Raw genomic sequence first — 15,664 nt, 5'->3', positions numbered from 1 at the left:
GACAGAGAGGGTCAGAGAGTCTATGTACTCTAGAGAAGGCTCGAGAGGTTCAAGCGAACTCCTCTGCACACCTGTCATGTATTGAGTCTCAGATTGGGCTCATACTATTGTAGTCAATAGAGACCGACAGTCACTAAGGAGAGTCTGTGTACTCCAGATACTTGGGGGATCCAAGTACAGTCTTACTGATTTGTATCTATTGTGTGAGACTCAAGTTGAGCTCACTGTTGTAAAAACTCTGCTACGAAGACATAATAGAGAGGCCACCACTGAAGGCTGGACCAGGAGACGTAGCCCAGGAGTATTGGGTGAACTCCTTATTAAGCTTGTAGTGTTTATATGTGTTGCCTATTATGTTTTCCTTAACTGCTTCATTTCCTGTGTATTTCACAATCTTATCGATCCTTTGCAATAAATAACATAGGTACATCCATGCACATGAGTTTGTCATACCTTATTGTTTGTCTTAGATCAATTCTAGATCAAGTGGTATCAGAGCTTTAGGTTGCTAAGTTTATACAAGCTTGTGCTGAAATATCTTTTTTTTTTGTTTAATGCTAACTAAGACAAAGCTCAAATTAGGAGAAGGAGAGTTGGTTGAAGCTAATCCAGAAATTGGAAGAGTCTATCCTAGGAGGAAAATGGCAGAAGAAATTACCTTGGAATCAGACTCCCAGTTCATGGACAATTTCATGACCATGAGATCCATGGTAGAAGAAATGTATAGAGAATTTAAGAAAGGTAGAGGTGAAGATTCTTCAACCTCCAAACAAGATAAAGGAGTAAAAGAACCTCTTCTAGTTGCCCACCCAGAAGGCAAAAGAAAAGAAGAAAATCCCTCTCCACCATCTCCCCCATCATCACCATCATCATCATCATAAAGAAAGCCCTGAAAAGAAAAAGAAGAAACCTTCTTTGATTAAATTAGATGTGAAGTTTTATTTGCCAGTTTATGACGGAGAATTGAATGTAGAAAAGCTAGATAATTGGATTAGACAAATTGATATATATTGCAGAGTGCAGAACATCGATTCGGAAAGGAGAAAGATTCAGCTGGCTAGCCTACGCCTTGAGGGAACTGCCCTAGTATGGTGGGAAGGCAGGACACAAGCTGATTTGAAGAAGCATGGTAAAATTCTTTCTACTTGGAATGAATTTGTTTCTACCATTAAAAAAAAATTCTATCCACTAGCTTATATGTAGCAAGCTATGATGAGTTGGCAAACTCTTCGCCAATTAAAAGGGCAAAGTGTACAAGGCTACACCCAAGAATTTAGAAAAAGAGCTTTGATTCTAGGCATTTCTTTAGACTCACCTGAAACTCTGCTGAAGTACATAGGTGGTCTACACATCTATTTAAAGCACACCATTCTCATGTTTAATCCTACTAGCATAGATGAGGTATCTGTTCAGGCTACACATCTAGTGGCTAGAGGAAATAATGTGAACCCAGAGATTGGGGGATCATCAAAACCCACTGCAAGAAAGAGCAAGGAAAAGAGAAAGCAGAAATGGAAAGAGAGGAAGGCAAATGTTGTACAAAAGACCAAACCTTCATGCACTCACTGCAAGAAGGATGGGCATGATGATGATCATTGTTGGATTCTGCATCCAGAGCTGAGGCCCAAGAAGTTCGATGGCAAAAAAAAGAATACTTTTGTAGCTATTCAGAAGGATTTGGGGTGAGACTTAGGGGATGAAACAACAATCACAACCACATATATAAAAGGTAAAAATTCTAAAGCATCTACTAGTAATTCTACACAATCTACTGATAATGAAGAAAATGAGAGGAAAAGACATGAGCTTTTTCATATTAGAGTTATTTCCAAGCATCAAAAGATTGATACTTTGTTTGATAGTGGCTCACAAGTAAACTTAATTTCTGAAGCAATTGTAAACAAGCTGGGATTACTAACCACACCTCACAAGAAGCCATATCCATTGGGTTGGGTATGTGATAAACCAAAGCTAAAAGTGACTAGACAATGTAAACTTAGGTTTTATTTTGGTTCAACATTTGTAGATGAGGTTGAGTTAGATATCGTTCCCTTGGATATATGTGGAATTGTTTTAGGAAGTCCTTGTATGATAGAAAAGCCATTTTCTATAGAGCTGAAAACAAGTATCAACTTGTTAAAGATGGAATCGAATATATTGTAAGAGATCATAAACTCAAGAATAATTATACTCTCATAAACTCAGGGCAGATGAAAATAATTGTAAATTCATGCAAACAATTTTTGCTGATGGTTATAAAGGAAAAGAAACTTGATAAAACCAATGTATTTGAAGGCTGTAATGCTAAATAGCAGGCTGATTTAGAAAAAGTTGTTTCAGAATATGATATGCTATTTCAAGAACCTAAAGGTTTGCCACCCAAAAAGGAAATAGTACATGATATTAATTTGTAGCAAGATGCTCCATTTCCTAACATCAAAATGTACAGGCTGTCCGCTTTAGAGAATGCAGAAATCAAGAAGTAGGTACAGGAGATGCTCAAGAAAGGGTTCATAAGACCTAGCGCATCACCATGTGGGTCTCCAATTGTCTTGGTGAGAAAGAAATATGGCTCGTGGAGAATGTGCATTGATTACCGAGCACTGAATAAAATAACGATCAAAAATCATTATCCCCTTCCTCACATAGATGATCTATTAGATTAGTTGAAAGAAGTTGTTTACTTTTCCAAGTTGGACTTGCATAGTGGCTACCATCAGGTCAGAGTTGTAGAGAAAGATGCATGGAAGACCGCTTTCAAAACAAAGCAGGGATTGTATGAGCGGTTAGTTACGCCTTTTGGCTTAACTAATGCTCCTGATACTTTCATGAGAGTAATGAATGATGTACTCAGGCCTTTTATTGATGATTTCTTCATTGTATATCTAGATGGCATTCTTGTATTTAGTAAAACATGGGAAGAACATTTGAAGCATGTAAAGCAGACTCTAGATGTTTTGAAAAGAGAAAATCTTTATGTTAAGCTATCAAAATGTGAATTTTGCAAAACATCTTTGAATTATTTGGGTCATATTGTAGGGGGTGGTGAATTGAAGATAGATCCCTCTAAGGTTGCAGTCAACATAAACTGGCCTAAACCCAAAGATGCTACAGAAGTTAGAAGCTTCCTAGGAGCAGCACAATATTGGAGAAAGTTTATTGCTAACTTTTCCTTGATTGCAGCTCCCTTACATGCTTTAACAGGATTGAACAAGGTGTTTTAGTGGGGAGGAAAATAGCAGAAATCCTTTGACACCTTGAAAGAAAAGATTAGTACAACACCAGTACGAGCACTACCTGGTCTTCAAAGACCTATTAAGATTGAAATGGATGCCAATGACTATGCCATGGGAGCAGTGTTGATGCAGCACGGTAAACCCATATGTTATCATTATGAGACATTTAATTTTGTAGTGGTTAATTATCCCACATATGATAAAGAATTGTATGCATTAGTATAGAGTGTGAAAATGTGGAAACATTATCTAATGGGCAAAGAGACAGTTATACATACTAATCATCAACCACTTCAATATTTACACTCACAAACTAAGTTGTAGCAATCAAGACACTATAGGTGGATGGGTTTTCTACAACAGTTTCATCTTGTCATCAAATATAAAAAGGGCATACACAATAAAGTTGCAGATATGTTGTCTAGACCAATCATAAATGCATCTACTATACTTAAGCATAACTCAGTATTGCATGAAAGCTACATTGAACAATATGCTCAAGATATAGATTTTAAAGATGTATATGCAACTTTAAGTCATAGCAAACAAGTAGAAGAATTATATTATCATGTTAAGGACCAACTCTTGTATCATTTTGGAAAGTTATGCATTCCTCAAACCGAAAGAGTAAAGATAATTTGAGAAGCACACACTTCTCTAATATCAGGTCACTTTGGTGTAAGTAAAATAGTTGCACAACTGCAAAGATTTTGTTATTGGCCAAAAATGAATGAAACAGTTTCTAGATATGTAAGAGGGTGTACCATGTGCACTAAAAGCAAGCCCAGCAATAGAAAACTAGGCTTGTACACTCCACTACTAGTCCCTTCTCATCCTTGGGAAAGTGTTTCCATGGACTTTGTTGGGGGATTGCCTAAATCTAGAAAAGGTCATGACTATTTATATGTTATTGTGGATAGGTTCAACAAAATGTGTATTTTAATACCCTGTAACAAACAGATTACAGCTGAACAAACAACAAAGTTGTTCTTTTAGCATGTATGGGTTCATTTTGGATTACCCACTTCCATTGTATCTGATCGAGATTCTTGATTTGTTGGGAAGTTTTGGTCAAGTCTGTGGGAATTGATGGACACCAGACTGAAGAAGAGCACAACCTTTCATCCACAAACAGATGGCCAAACAGAGGTGGTCAACCAGACAGTGATCCAGTTGCTCAGAGGCTATTGCAGCAAGCATCCCAAGCTTTGGGATGAACATTTGTGTTATGTGCAACATGCTTACAACCGTGCTAAACATTCTTCTACACAGAGATCTCCTTTTGAGACCTGTTTTGGTTTCATACCAAGGTCTCCCTTGGATTTTGTCTTTGGTAAAGACATAGCGGTTGATGGACACAGTGATGTGGACAAGGCAACCAAGTTCATTGAACAAATCCAAGAGATTCACCAGGCAGTACAGGAATAGCTGGAAAAGAGCCAAGCCAAGTATAAGGCAAGGCATGATAAGCATCGGATTGAGCATAGTTTCCGTTAGCCTCCTATACCAATAGGTTTTCATCTCTCATGATTGACAGTGGAAGTGCCAAAAATGTTCACCTTCCATGTTGCTAAGGTTCCATTTTTGTGAAAGAACCAGACAATTTAAAAAATGTAAAGAGGGTATGCCTTAAAAGAAAAATCAAAGGGCAAGAAAATGAATTGGTCAAAGAAAAAATAAAAGAAATGAACCCCAAACAAAGACCATGAAAGTGGCTAGTCCAAATTGCCACTACTATTTTGATGGGTGGTCCAACAGCTCAAGCTGGGCCTCACCATGTTTTAAATTGCATGTGGTAGACTAGAAAGGAAGTACCTGCTCAAACAGCTCAAGCTTGACAGATGACTAGGTGGATAGAGAAAGAAAGGAGCCCAACTGCTAAATCTAGGCCCTTGGAAGTCATAAGGGTAGACTTAGATAGGAGGGCAGCAAGAAGAAAAGAGAATTATCAGGGTTTGCAAGACCAAGTGCACCCATCCAAAGGAAGAAAAATGTTAGGCATATTAGGCAGGGTAGGCAGTTGAAGGTTGCAAAAAGCATGATCTAAGCATATCAATTGGGAAAAATCACAATGATGTCACCAGCAGGAGAAAGGCAAGAGCAGTGGCCTATTTGGCAAACTACTAAACCATCACTAACTTCCCCCTTCCCCTTCAAAGTTTTTTGCTAACCTCCCCATGAGCACTGCAGGATCTGCCTGATCAGTCCTCCTTGCATTCTTCATTTGTACAAATTTCATGTCAGAAGTGACTTCTCTCTTTGAAAAGGAGCCACATTTCTTGTGTAAAAATTCTTTTCATTTTGATCTACTCCCTAACTAAGTTTGTTTCCAAAAAACTTAGTTTCTATCATTTTCCCATTCATATTCCCCTACAATACTAACTGCTAACTCTATCTACACTAAATCCCCTATGTTCCCCTTTCCCTATTATTATAACACCATGGTGTATAAAACCCCAAACAATGTATAAGTATCCCCCCTTTAGCATTATAGCTGAATAGTAGGTCCATGGGAGACATTAGTCCACCAGGGACTATAGTCAACCCTTGTTTTGGGAATTACTCTAACCCCTGGTTAGACTAATAGCCCACCCTTAACCCTCATCTATACCCCTTTTTCCGAAAAAGTTCATAAATACCCATGCAAACCCTTTCCCCCACTCAAACCTAAGTCTAACCATTTGTTGACCCCCCGACAGATTAACCCATACCCCAAAAAAACCCACAAAAACCCCTTAACCAAAGTTTAATACCTGAAATATTTTAATGAATATTTTAATCGATCGTCGGGTCCCCCCAACATGCACGACGGGTCGGGGCACCCGCCAGCCGTCCATCTCCCGCCCCCCTTCATCCAATGGTGGGCGGGCGTTTTGAAATCTGAACGTGCCTCCCTTTAACGTCCGGGGAGAGGGCGGTTTCCCCCCCCGTACACGGGACGCGTGGCAGCCGGCGGGGGTGTTCGCAACCCCCCTCCCCGATACCACCTTCTCCCAAAAGCGGTGCGGGGAGACCGCTTACCACCCTCCCGCTTACCACCTCCGCTGTCACGTCGGTCCTACGTCACCATGACGTCATGCCACCCGCACCCGCCCTCGCGCCTCGTGGCCCTCCAGGTCACCTTGCCACCCCGCACCACCCGCCACCGTGTCCCGCCACGCTGGCCTCCAGCTCAGCGCCCACGTCACCCTCCGTACCCCGGGCCCGCCATGACGTCATGCTGACGTCATCGGCGGAAAAGCGCCAATGACCCATTTTTGCCAAATTTGTCGTTAAAACGCGCGTTTTGGCCGTTTATATGTCATTTTCATTTGAAAAGAGTCACCAGAGCCGTTGTGAGCTGTTTGCGCCGAAATTCACCTCCAAGCCGCCAAATTCAAAGCTGCAGACGCCGCCGATCACCAATTCACCTACATTATTCATCCACTGTCAACTTGGAGGCTCTCGACATCGTCTATCCAGGTATCCTTCAAGCGACCACACCCAGTAGGAGAAGGGACCTCGGCCACAACAACTGCATCAACCACACAGGCACCTTCTACAGCAGCACCAGGTACAGATAAAGGGAAAATAATAATGGGTGCTGAAGAAGAAACAGTAAAAGAACAGCCTGCGTCCTCAATTGGGCAGCAACAAGAGCAGACCCCTCCACCGCAAACTGAACTACCTACAACACCGGTTTTGCAGACTCCAGCACATGAGGAGAGGGGTAAGAAAAGAGACAGAGAAGAGTCCACTCCTGCTAGTGGATCCTCCCAGCAACCTGAGGCCAAGAGGCAAAAGGTTGACTCCCCGGTAATAGAAGAGATAAGTGAAGAAGTCCTTGACAATCCTAGGAAAGATGGGGAAGGCAGCCAGCAAACAGGTACAAGCTCCTTTCAGCAGGAGCAGGGATTACAGCTTGGCTTGGAGGTATCCTCCTCCTCTCAGCAGAGCAAGAAGCCCTCAAGCACTAAGGCTTCTTTCAAACAAATAAAGGCACAAAATGACTTGCTGAGAATTGAAGTGTACAAACAGTTTCTGAAAGCAACACCAGCCAAGCAAGAAAGGCTGATGTCTGTCTATGACATTCAAGAGGAGAAAATGCTCCTCAGCCACTTCAAACCTAAGGTGCCGCAACCCAAATCAGCTGCAGATTATGTAAGAACAAGGGTGGAAATCATGGCAAATACATTCACCCAATGGACCAAATAGAACTCCACAAGAAAACTGGAGAAATGGTCTATGCTACCTTGGTGGACAGGGCAACCATGGCCCATGAATTAAAAGAATCACTGAAAAATACAAACATTCAGTTGGATTTTGAGAGAATGTCCTCCATGGCCAAGGACAACAGAATTAAATCACTTGAGGCCATCATCATCGACCTAGGACATGATCCCAAGGACCCAAAGGGCGTGAGGGCCCTCATGAAGAAAAAAGAAGATGACTTTAATGCATTGAAGAAAAGGTTAAAGCTGCTGCCCACCGAGCACCCTCAAACAACAGAATTATAGAAGGAAAAGGAGGTCGATGAGCAGTTGGATCTTATAATGCAGCTCAACCAGAAGGTCCTTGATTTGGAGAAGGAACTTGAAGGGGCACTACAAGATAAGCAGGGAGAATCCACATCCCAAGCTCCTCCAACTACTTCAACCACAGCAACAACAGAGGCAGTAGTAGCCCCTGTAACAACCACAGCAACAACAGAGGCAGTAGTAGCCCCTGTAACCACTACAGCAACAACAGAAGCAGCAGCAACAACAACAACCCCAGAGTCCAGTTTAAACATGGAAGATTTGACTAAGGCTATTAAAGAAATGGAGCTCCAGGCTACTGAGATAAAACAAGCCAAGGAAAAGTTGGCAGAGCTAGAGGCCAAATATGATAAATCAAAGATGACTGTGGCAGAACAAGGTAGGGAAATAAAGGCCCTCAAAGAGAAGATAAAGGCCTTGGAGAAAGAGCTCAAGCTAGAAAGTGCTATGGCAGAAATAAAAAGAATTCTATGGGCCCGAATTGACCAATCCATCACTAGACAATGGAAGTCAATTAAGACTGTGCATGAACAAATGGATTTAATTGGCCAAGCACAGATAGAGATTCAGAAGGCCAAAACAGTGCTGGGAAACAGGCCTGAGCAGGCCAATAGAATGATAGATTTTTTGAACAACCAGACTAAGGAGGAACTGGCAGCCATCAACATTGTCAACAGAACAGAGGCTGTTCTTATAGCTAAAAAGGTGCTGACTCTCAGGAATTTTGTACAAACCGTGGAGAGGAAATGCTATGAAATACAGGCTGAGGTGGATGAGTACAAACTCAAATTGGGAGCACTGCAACAAAAGGGACTACCCAGCCTACTAAACAGCACAGGAAGACTGCTCCCCGTGAGCAATATGCCACCAGAATGTCGAATTTTATTGAAAATCAAATCACTGCATCTGGCAGTACTTCTGAGGAAACAGGGCCTCCAACAGGGCAGAGCCTATATAATAAACTTGAAGGTCTATTTTTCATTGAAAATGAGGTAAATCACCTTTTTGAGGTTCCTCCAAATTTTTACAGATATACAGAGGCAGATGAAACTTTAGTGAAGATTCGAAGACACCAAATGCCCAAGGAGGATTGGTGGCAGGCAATGCTTCAAATTTTGCCACAATAGCCTGAGTTGCTCGGTCATTGCCAGCTCCAACTCAGCAAAAGTCAAACAGCAGAATAAAGACAACATTTAAGGCAGCCGAAAGGTGACTCGACATATAGACAACGACAGCAAGCCAAGAGATAAATACACAATTTTTGGACAGCATATCCTCAGCCGACTCCAACAGCCACAAAGTCAACATTTTCTGACCATTTTGGACAGCTAAGGCACTGAAGAGTTACTACAGCATTTACTTTCTCAGCTACCATGCTCCAGGAGTTGGCCCGATATTAATGGAACATTTACTCATCAGCTAGATATTTTCTTATGTAAATTATGTATATATACCTCCCCTGGCAACGTATGAGGGGTTGGTGATTTTCATTCTGAGGCAAATGTATTGTATATTTTCAGATTATCTAATGCAAAAGGCTGGAAAAGCTCAGTGATTTCCTGAATGTTTGATGTCTTGGTGATGCTATGCGTGCTGTTGCAGAATTCCTATGCTGTCTGATGGAACAATAAGTTTTCTCAATCTATGTTTTGTCTTCTTATGTTTATTAAAATCATACACATGTATCACTAATCTAGCAGTAGAGAAAAGGAATAGTACAGGAAATGTTTGGTTACACCTTGTGCTCAATCTTTATTGCTGAAAATGTTTTCTTCAGAATTGATCATGAACATGAATTCTTAATTGCTCATGTTTTCATTAATTCTATAAATATGAATGTTATGTAGAAATTCTTCACTGCTTCTAAATAATATTCTCACTGTTTCTCCATACCAGTTTGTTGAAAGATTCTTAATTGCCTTTCATAGCCTGGTTACATCACACTTAATCACAGTTTCAAAGCATTGTTTCTCAGACACTTATCTGGCTCTGCAGCATCACTACTGTATCAACACAGCATATCAAACAAATAAAGCACCACTGACTCCATGCCCAATGGCCTAGAACACCTTGGTAAGCACATATATATCTTGACTGAAGTCATCATCCAACAAACTCCAAAAACAAAAACTTGAGCATCATAACTAGCCTAAAATATTATACAAACAAAGTTAAAACATAAAGAGAGAGCCCTCTCTGGTCATAGGTAGGCTAGAACCTGTGACCCAAAGATTGGTTAGTGGTTACCTCAGCTGTATTCCCTTGGGAGTCAAAGGGAACAACCTGAGTGATAACATAATTGGCGACTCCACTGGGGATAGAGCGTATTTTTCAATTGCTGTCTGTTTTTAGACAGTGGTTCCAAAAGCTTGAGCAGTCCCTTAAAAATAGTTCTAAAAAATATCCTCAAAAATACCAAAAACAAGTTCAGAAGCTGGCTCCTAAAAAGAGAACTAGGCACACCAGGTCAAATCCTGACCCAAATCCCCCACCTGTTTTCGAGAATCCAAATTTGATCCATAAAACTCATAGGAACCAGAACAATCTCCTGAAACTAGCCCTGAGGCAGTTCAGCAAAGTTTTATTCCAACCCCTTCTAAACCAACCGTTCACCTTCATACAACTCATTCTTCCCCCTCTTCATCATCCACTTCACAAAACATATTGTCTATAACCAACACACAAACTGTTGTTACCGTCCCTGTTGTTCCAGTTGTCCCACTTCTCCCACCAAATATGGCTAATCGTTATGCACCCCTACAGTTGCCTGGCAATCCTGGGGCCATGCCTCAGGACTACCAAGGCAAAATTACTTATTTTGATGGAACCAGTACATACATTGCCTTACAGCATACTAAGAAAATGCAAGACTACTTTGAGAACTATGAGATAGATGATGATGATGTAAGGATGAAAATCTTCGTCCAAAGTTTAACAGGTGAAGTAAGAACCTGGTTCAGGGCACTGGCTGCACATTCTATAGTTGATTCAGGTGCCCTTTATCAGTCCTTCCTCAACAGATGGGAAAAGAAAAAGGACCCTCTCCACATTTTATCTGAATATGATACCATAAAAAGAGGCCCACAGGAAGCTGTCTTGGACTATTGCACTAGATTCAACACTATTTATAATGCCATTCCTCAAAATCTTAGACCTCCACCTGATTTAGCATTGATTAAGTTCCCTGATGGATTTGATGCTGATATGGCATATCAGCTAAGAGAAAGAGCCCCTGCAACTCTAGCAGACATGCAAAACATAGCTGTTAGTGTAGAGGCAAATCTGATTGCCAAAAGAAATCGGGCAAGGACTGAAAGGAGAACTACTTTCAAAGAATAACCCTCATCATTTGAGCAAAACCTAGATGCAATCATTAAAGGGATGGATAGACTTGGAGACAGGGTGGAAACCATAGAAAGAAAATCATCATGGGAAGGTCAAACAAGCAATATTAGAAACCCAAACTTCAGAAAGAATCAAAATCCTAATGTTGGAAGGACTGATCCTGACCAGCATGTCAGACCCCCTTTCCAAGAGAATTATGCGGAGGCTTCAACATCTAGTGAACCTAGTGAGGACCCTCACATCAATCTGATGGGTTTGGACAATGAAAATCAAGTCTTTTTAACACAAGAAGACCAAGAGATTTACAATGACAGTCAATTCCACACTAAGTCAGGAGAGTCATTCGATTTTAAAGAAGGATATGATGCAGCTGTGTATGAGGTGCACAAACAGTACAAACTCAGGAGTAGAACAATAGATGTGCCTACACCCCTCAAACCAAAGGACGATAAGCAGCCAAAAAAGATCAATGAAAATACCTCTCTTCCCCAATCAGCTGGCAGCTCAAACCCACCTGCCACAGAAGTGACTGTGGAAGACATTTCAGAACAACAGTCCTCTCAAAATCAGCCAGGTCTACCCTATCCATTAAAGACAAAGGCAGATGCTCCCTTAGGAAACAAACATGGCACCAGTTTTACTCAAAATGGACCTAATTATGAGCAGAAGACACTTGATAACTCAGCTGAAAAGGAAAAAACTATTGCAATGAATGCCAAAATTCAAATGGAAAAACCATTCAACTTGGAAACAGAAATAAGCAAGCTAAAGATATCAGTTCCTCTTTCGGAATTAGCCAAACATGACATATACAGACAACAGATCAATAAATCACTCCAAGTATCAGACAATAAAGATGTTGTGAATGTCCTAGATGACCAACCAGAGTTGCTGTTTGGGCCTGAGGTTAATGGAAAAATAGAAAATGGAGGGGTACCACCCTTTTATGTCAGTCTAAACATTCATGATAAGGTCCTACATAATGCAATGTTCGATTCCGGGGCCTCACACAACTTAATGCCCAAATCTGTGATGGAAAAACTTGACTTAGATATCACAAGACCTTACAAAGATCTGTTCTCATTTGATTCAAGCCAAGTCAGGTGTTTAGGCCTAATTAAAGACTTATGTGTTTCCCTGGTTCAATACCCAACCAAAACTATCTTGATGGATGTAGTGGTAGCTGACATACCCCCTAAGTATGGCATGCTCTTATCCAGATCCTGGGGGGCTAAACTTCAAGGATCTCTGCAATTAGATATGTCCTATGCAACTATCTCAGTCTTTGGGCAGCCAAAGAGATTATACCGGGAAACTCTGATGAAATATGTGGTAAGCAGTCAAGAGAAGCCCCAAAACTTCCCAATCTACTCAATACACTCAGACATGGATTCATTCATTCTCTACAATGCCGATATCTGTCACAAAGCTTATTCTGAACTATTGATGACAGTAGAGACCGAGGAGTCAGATGAACAATGTACTTTCAAAGACCAAGGGACTGTGGGAATAGCTGATAAGAAGGCAAAGGAGCAGGATACACCAAGTGACTTGCAAGAAACCAACCTACCCATCATCCAACTTTCTAATGATCCCAATCCAAATCTTGATCATGAAAATTTATGGTATCTAGAATTTGATGGCTCTGTAAATAAGCTAGGAGCTAGGGCAGGAATATGGATCCACAATATGCACAATGACCAAGCTGAGGGCCACGCATACAGACTAAACTTTCGATGCACAAACAACAAGGCTGAATATGAAGCCCTCCTGTTAGGTCTGAAACTCATAAAAAATCTAGGTGCAACCAAAATCTCAATCTTGGGAGATTCAGATCTAGTCATACAACAGATGAAGGGAAATTTCACCACAAATGATCTGAGGTTGAGAGCATACAAAGGGGCAGCTATTCAAATACTTGAGAGCTTCTCACAATCACAGTTGACTAAAATTTCCAGAGAACTTAATCTACATGCTCACAGCCTGGCAACCTTTGCCAGCACTTGTAAATTGCCTTTCAAAACCAATCATACATTTACAGCTGAAATCAAACACAGACCTTCAGTTCCGGATAACATCAAGAATTGGCAAGTCTTTGAGAGTAACAAACAGATAAATAACTTTCTCACTTTAAAAGAAGAATTTTCTGGCATGAACATTGACACTAGCACTAGAGATGATCAACCACAGATCTGCATAATTACACAGGAAATATCAGCTGAAACAGCTGATCTAGTTTTGCATCCTACCACCTTTGACAAGGAAACTATACGGGAATTGAAACAATCAGATGATGCAGAGGAAATGACTGAAGCAGAAGATGAGGTAATTGAGCTGAAAGATAATTTTCTGCCCATAGGTCTAACTCCTTTGGAGGATCTGTTTGATTCAAATGACATCTCAAGAAAACCGAAAATGCAACCATTAAATGCTGAAATAGAAGATTGTAATATTGGGACCCATAAAAATCCCAAAATGGTCAAATTATCCAAAGCATTACCGCCTGAACAGAAACTAAAATACATTGAGTTATTCAAAGAGTTTCAAGATGTCTTTGCCTGGAGTTATGAGGACCTCAAATCCTATGACACATCAGTTATCTAGCACACTATCCCTCTAAAAGAAAATCAAAAGCCGTTCAAACAGAAGCTTAGGAGAATCAATCCCGTTCTACTCCCCCTCATTGAAAAAGAGGTCAAACGTATGTATGAAGCGGGGATCATTGCCCCAATTAGATTCTCAGAGTGGATTTCAAACCTAGTACCTACCAGGAAAAAGACAGGGGAAATCCGACTGTGTGTTTACCTTAGGAATCTGAACAAAGTATCTCTCAAAGACCATTATCCCTTACCTAAAATGGACCACATCTTGCAAAGGGTAGTGGGAGCTGCTAGGATCTCTTTACTAGATGGTTTTTCAGGATTCAATCAAATTCTAGTACACCCGGATGATTAAGACAAAACTGCCTTTACAACACCTTGGGGGACATTTAAATATGTCAAAATGCCTTTTGGGCTTAAAAATGCAGGGGCCACATTCCAAAGAGCAATGGAAATTGCATTTGCCAAAGAAATTCATGACTTCCTAGTTATCTATCTTGATGATCTCACTGCCTTTTCAAAATCAGATCAAGAACACTTAGAACACTTGAGGCAGGTTTTCACAATTTGTAGAAAGTATGGCATATCATTGAACCCAAAGAAGTCACTATTTGGGTTGGAAGAAGGTAAACTTTTGGGGCATATAATCTCAAGATATGGAATTAGGATTGATCCAGACAGAATTCAAGCTATCCTACAAGTACCACATCCAAGAAACATCAAAGAACTACAAAGCTTTCTAGGAAAGATCAACTTCCTGAGGAGATTCATTCCCAACCTGGCTGAACTCATTAGATTGCTAAACAATATGTTGAAAAAGGATTCCAAGGTCAAATGGACTATGGAAGCTAAACAAGCCTTTGAGGATATCAAAAGAGCGTTGACAAACACACCAGTCCTCACAAGCCCTAGATTTGATCAAGATTTCCTTATTTTTTCCTTTGCTTCTGAGCATACTATTGCTGCTGTTCTGCTACAAAAAGATGACCAAGGCTATGAAAAACCCATTGCATTTTTTAGTAGAGCCCTTAGGGATGCTCCTTTGAAATATCAGATCATGGAAAAACAAGCCTATGCCTTGGTAAAAGCCATCAAGGAATTCAGAATCTATATTCTTTATTCTCATATAATTGCCTATGTTCCTAATGCAGTGGTCAAAGATATTCTAACCCAAGAAGGAATTGAAGGAAAGAGGGGCAAATGGATTGCCAATATCTTAGAATATGACATTGAGATTAAACCCACCAAACTGATAAAAGGACAAGGCCTAGCCAAACTAATGACTGAAACCAATTTTCAAGCCCTTAACATTAATGAACTGGACGAAAAATAGGAGATGGCGACTCCACAGATCAACCAAGCCTTTATGCAATCTCCCTGGTATACTGATATATGTTTTGTATTATTAAACCTGCAAGCTCCTCCAGGTTTGTCCAGAACCAAGAAAAGATCTTTGAAAATGAAAGCATCAAATTTTTGTATCATTGACAATGTTTTATTTTGGAGAAATCATGAAGGAATATTACTCAATTGCTTAACAATAGAAGAAACTGACAATGTCCTTAAGGAATTTCATGCAGGTGACTGCGGAGGACACTTATACTGGAAATCTACAGCAGATAAAATCCTAAGGGCTGGATTTTATTGGCCCTCCTTGTTTGCTGATGTGAAGAAATTTGTAATGTCTTGTCACAAATGCCAAATTTTTGAGGGCAAGAGGAAACTGCTACCTTTACCACTCAAACCAGTTTCAGCTGAGAGACCATTCCAGCAATGGGGTTTAGACTTCATTGGTGAAATTCACCCTTCATCCTCTGGCCAGCATAGGTGGATTCTCACTGCCACAGACTATTTTACCAAATGGATAGAGGCCATCCCTTGTAGGCAAGCCAATGACTCCATTATTATACAATTTCTAGAAACCAACATCTTGTCCAGGTTTGGCTGTCCAGACAAAATTATTATA

The sequence above is a fragment of the Pinus tabuliformis genome, chromosome X (genome assembly GCF_031772625.1).
Source record: "Pinus tabuliformis cultivar Carrire ecotype Pingquan chromosome X, CPIR1, whole genome shotgun sequence".
Classification (NCBI taxonomy): domain Eukaryota; kingdom Viridiplantae; phylum Streptophyta; class Pinopsida; order Pinales; family Pinaceae; genus Pinus; species Pinus tabuliformis.
The sequence above is the reverse complement of the archived record's forward strand: the minus strand, read 5'-3'. Positions refer to the sequence as shown.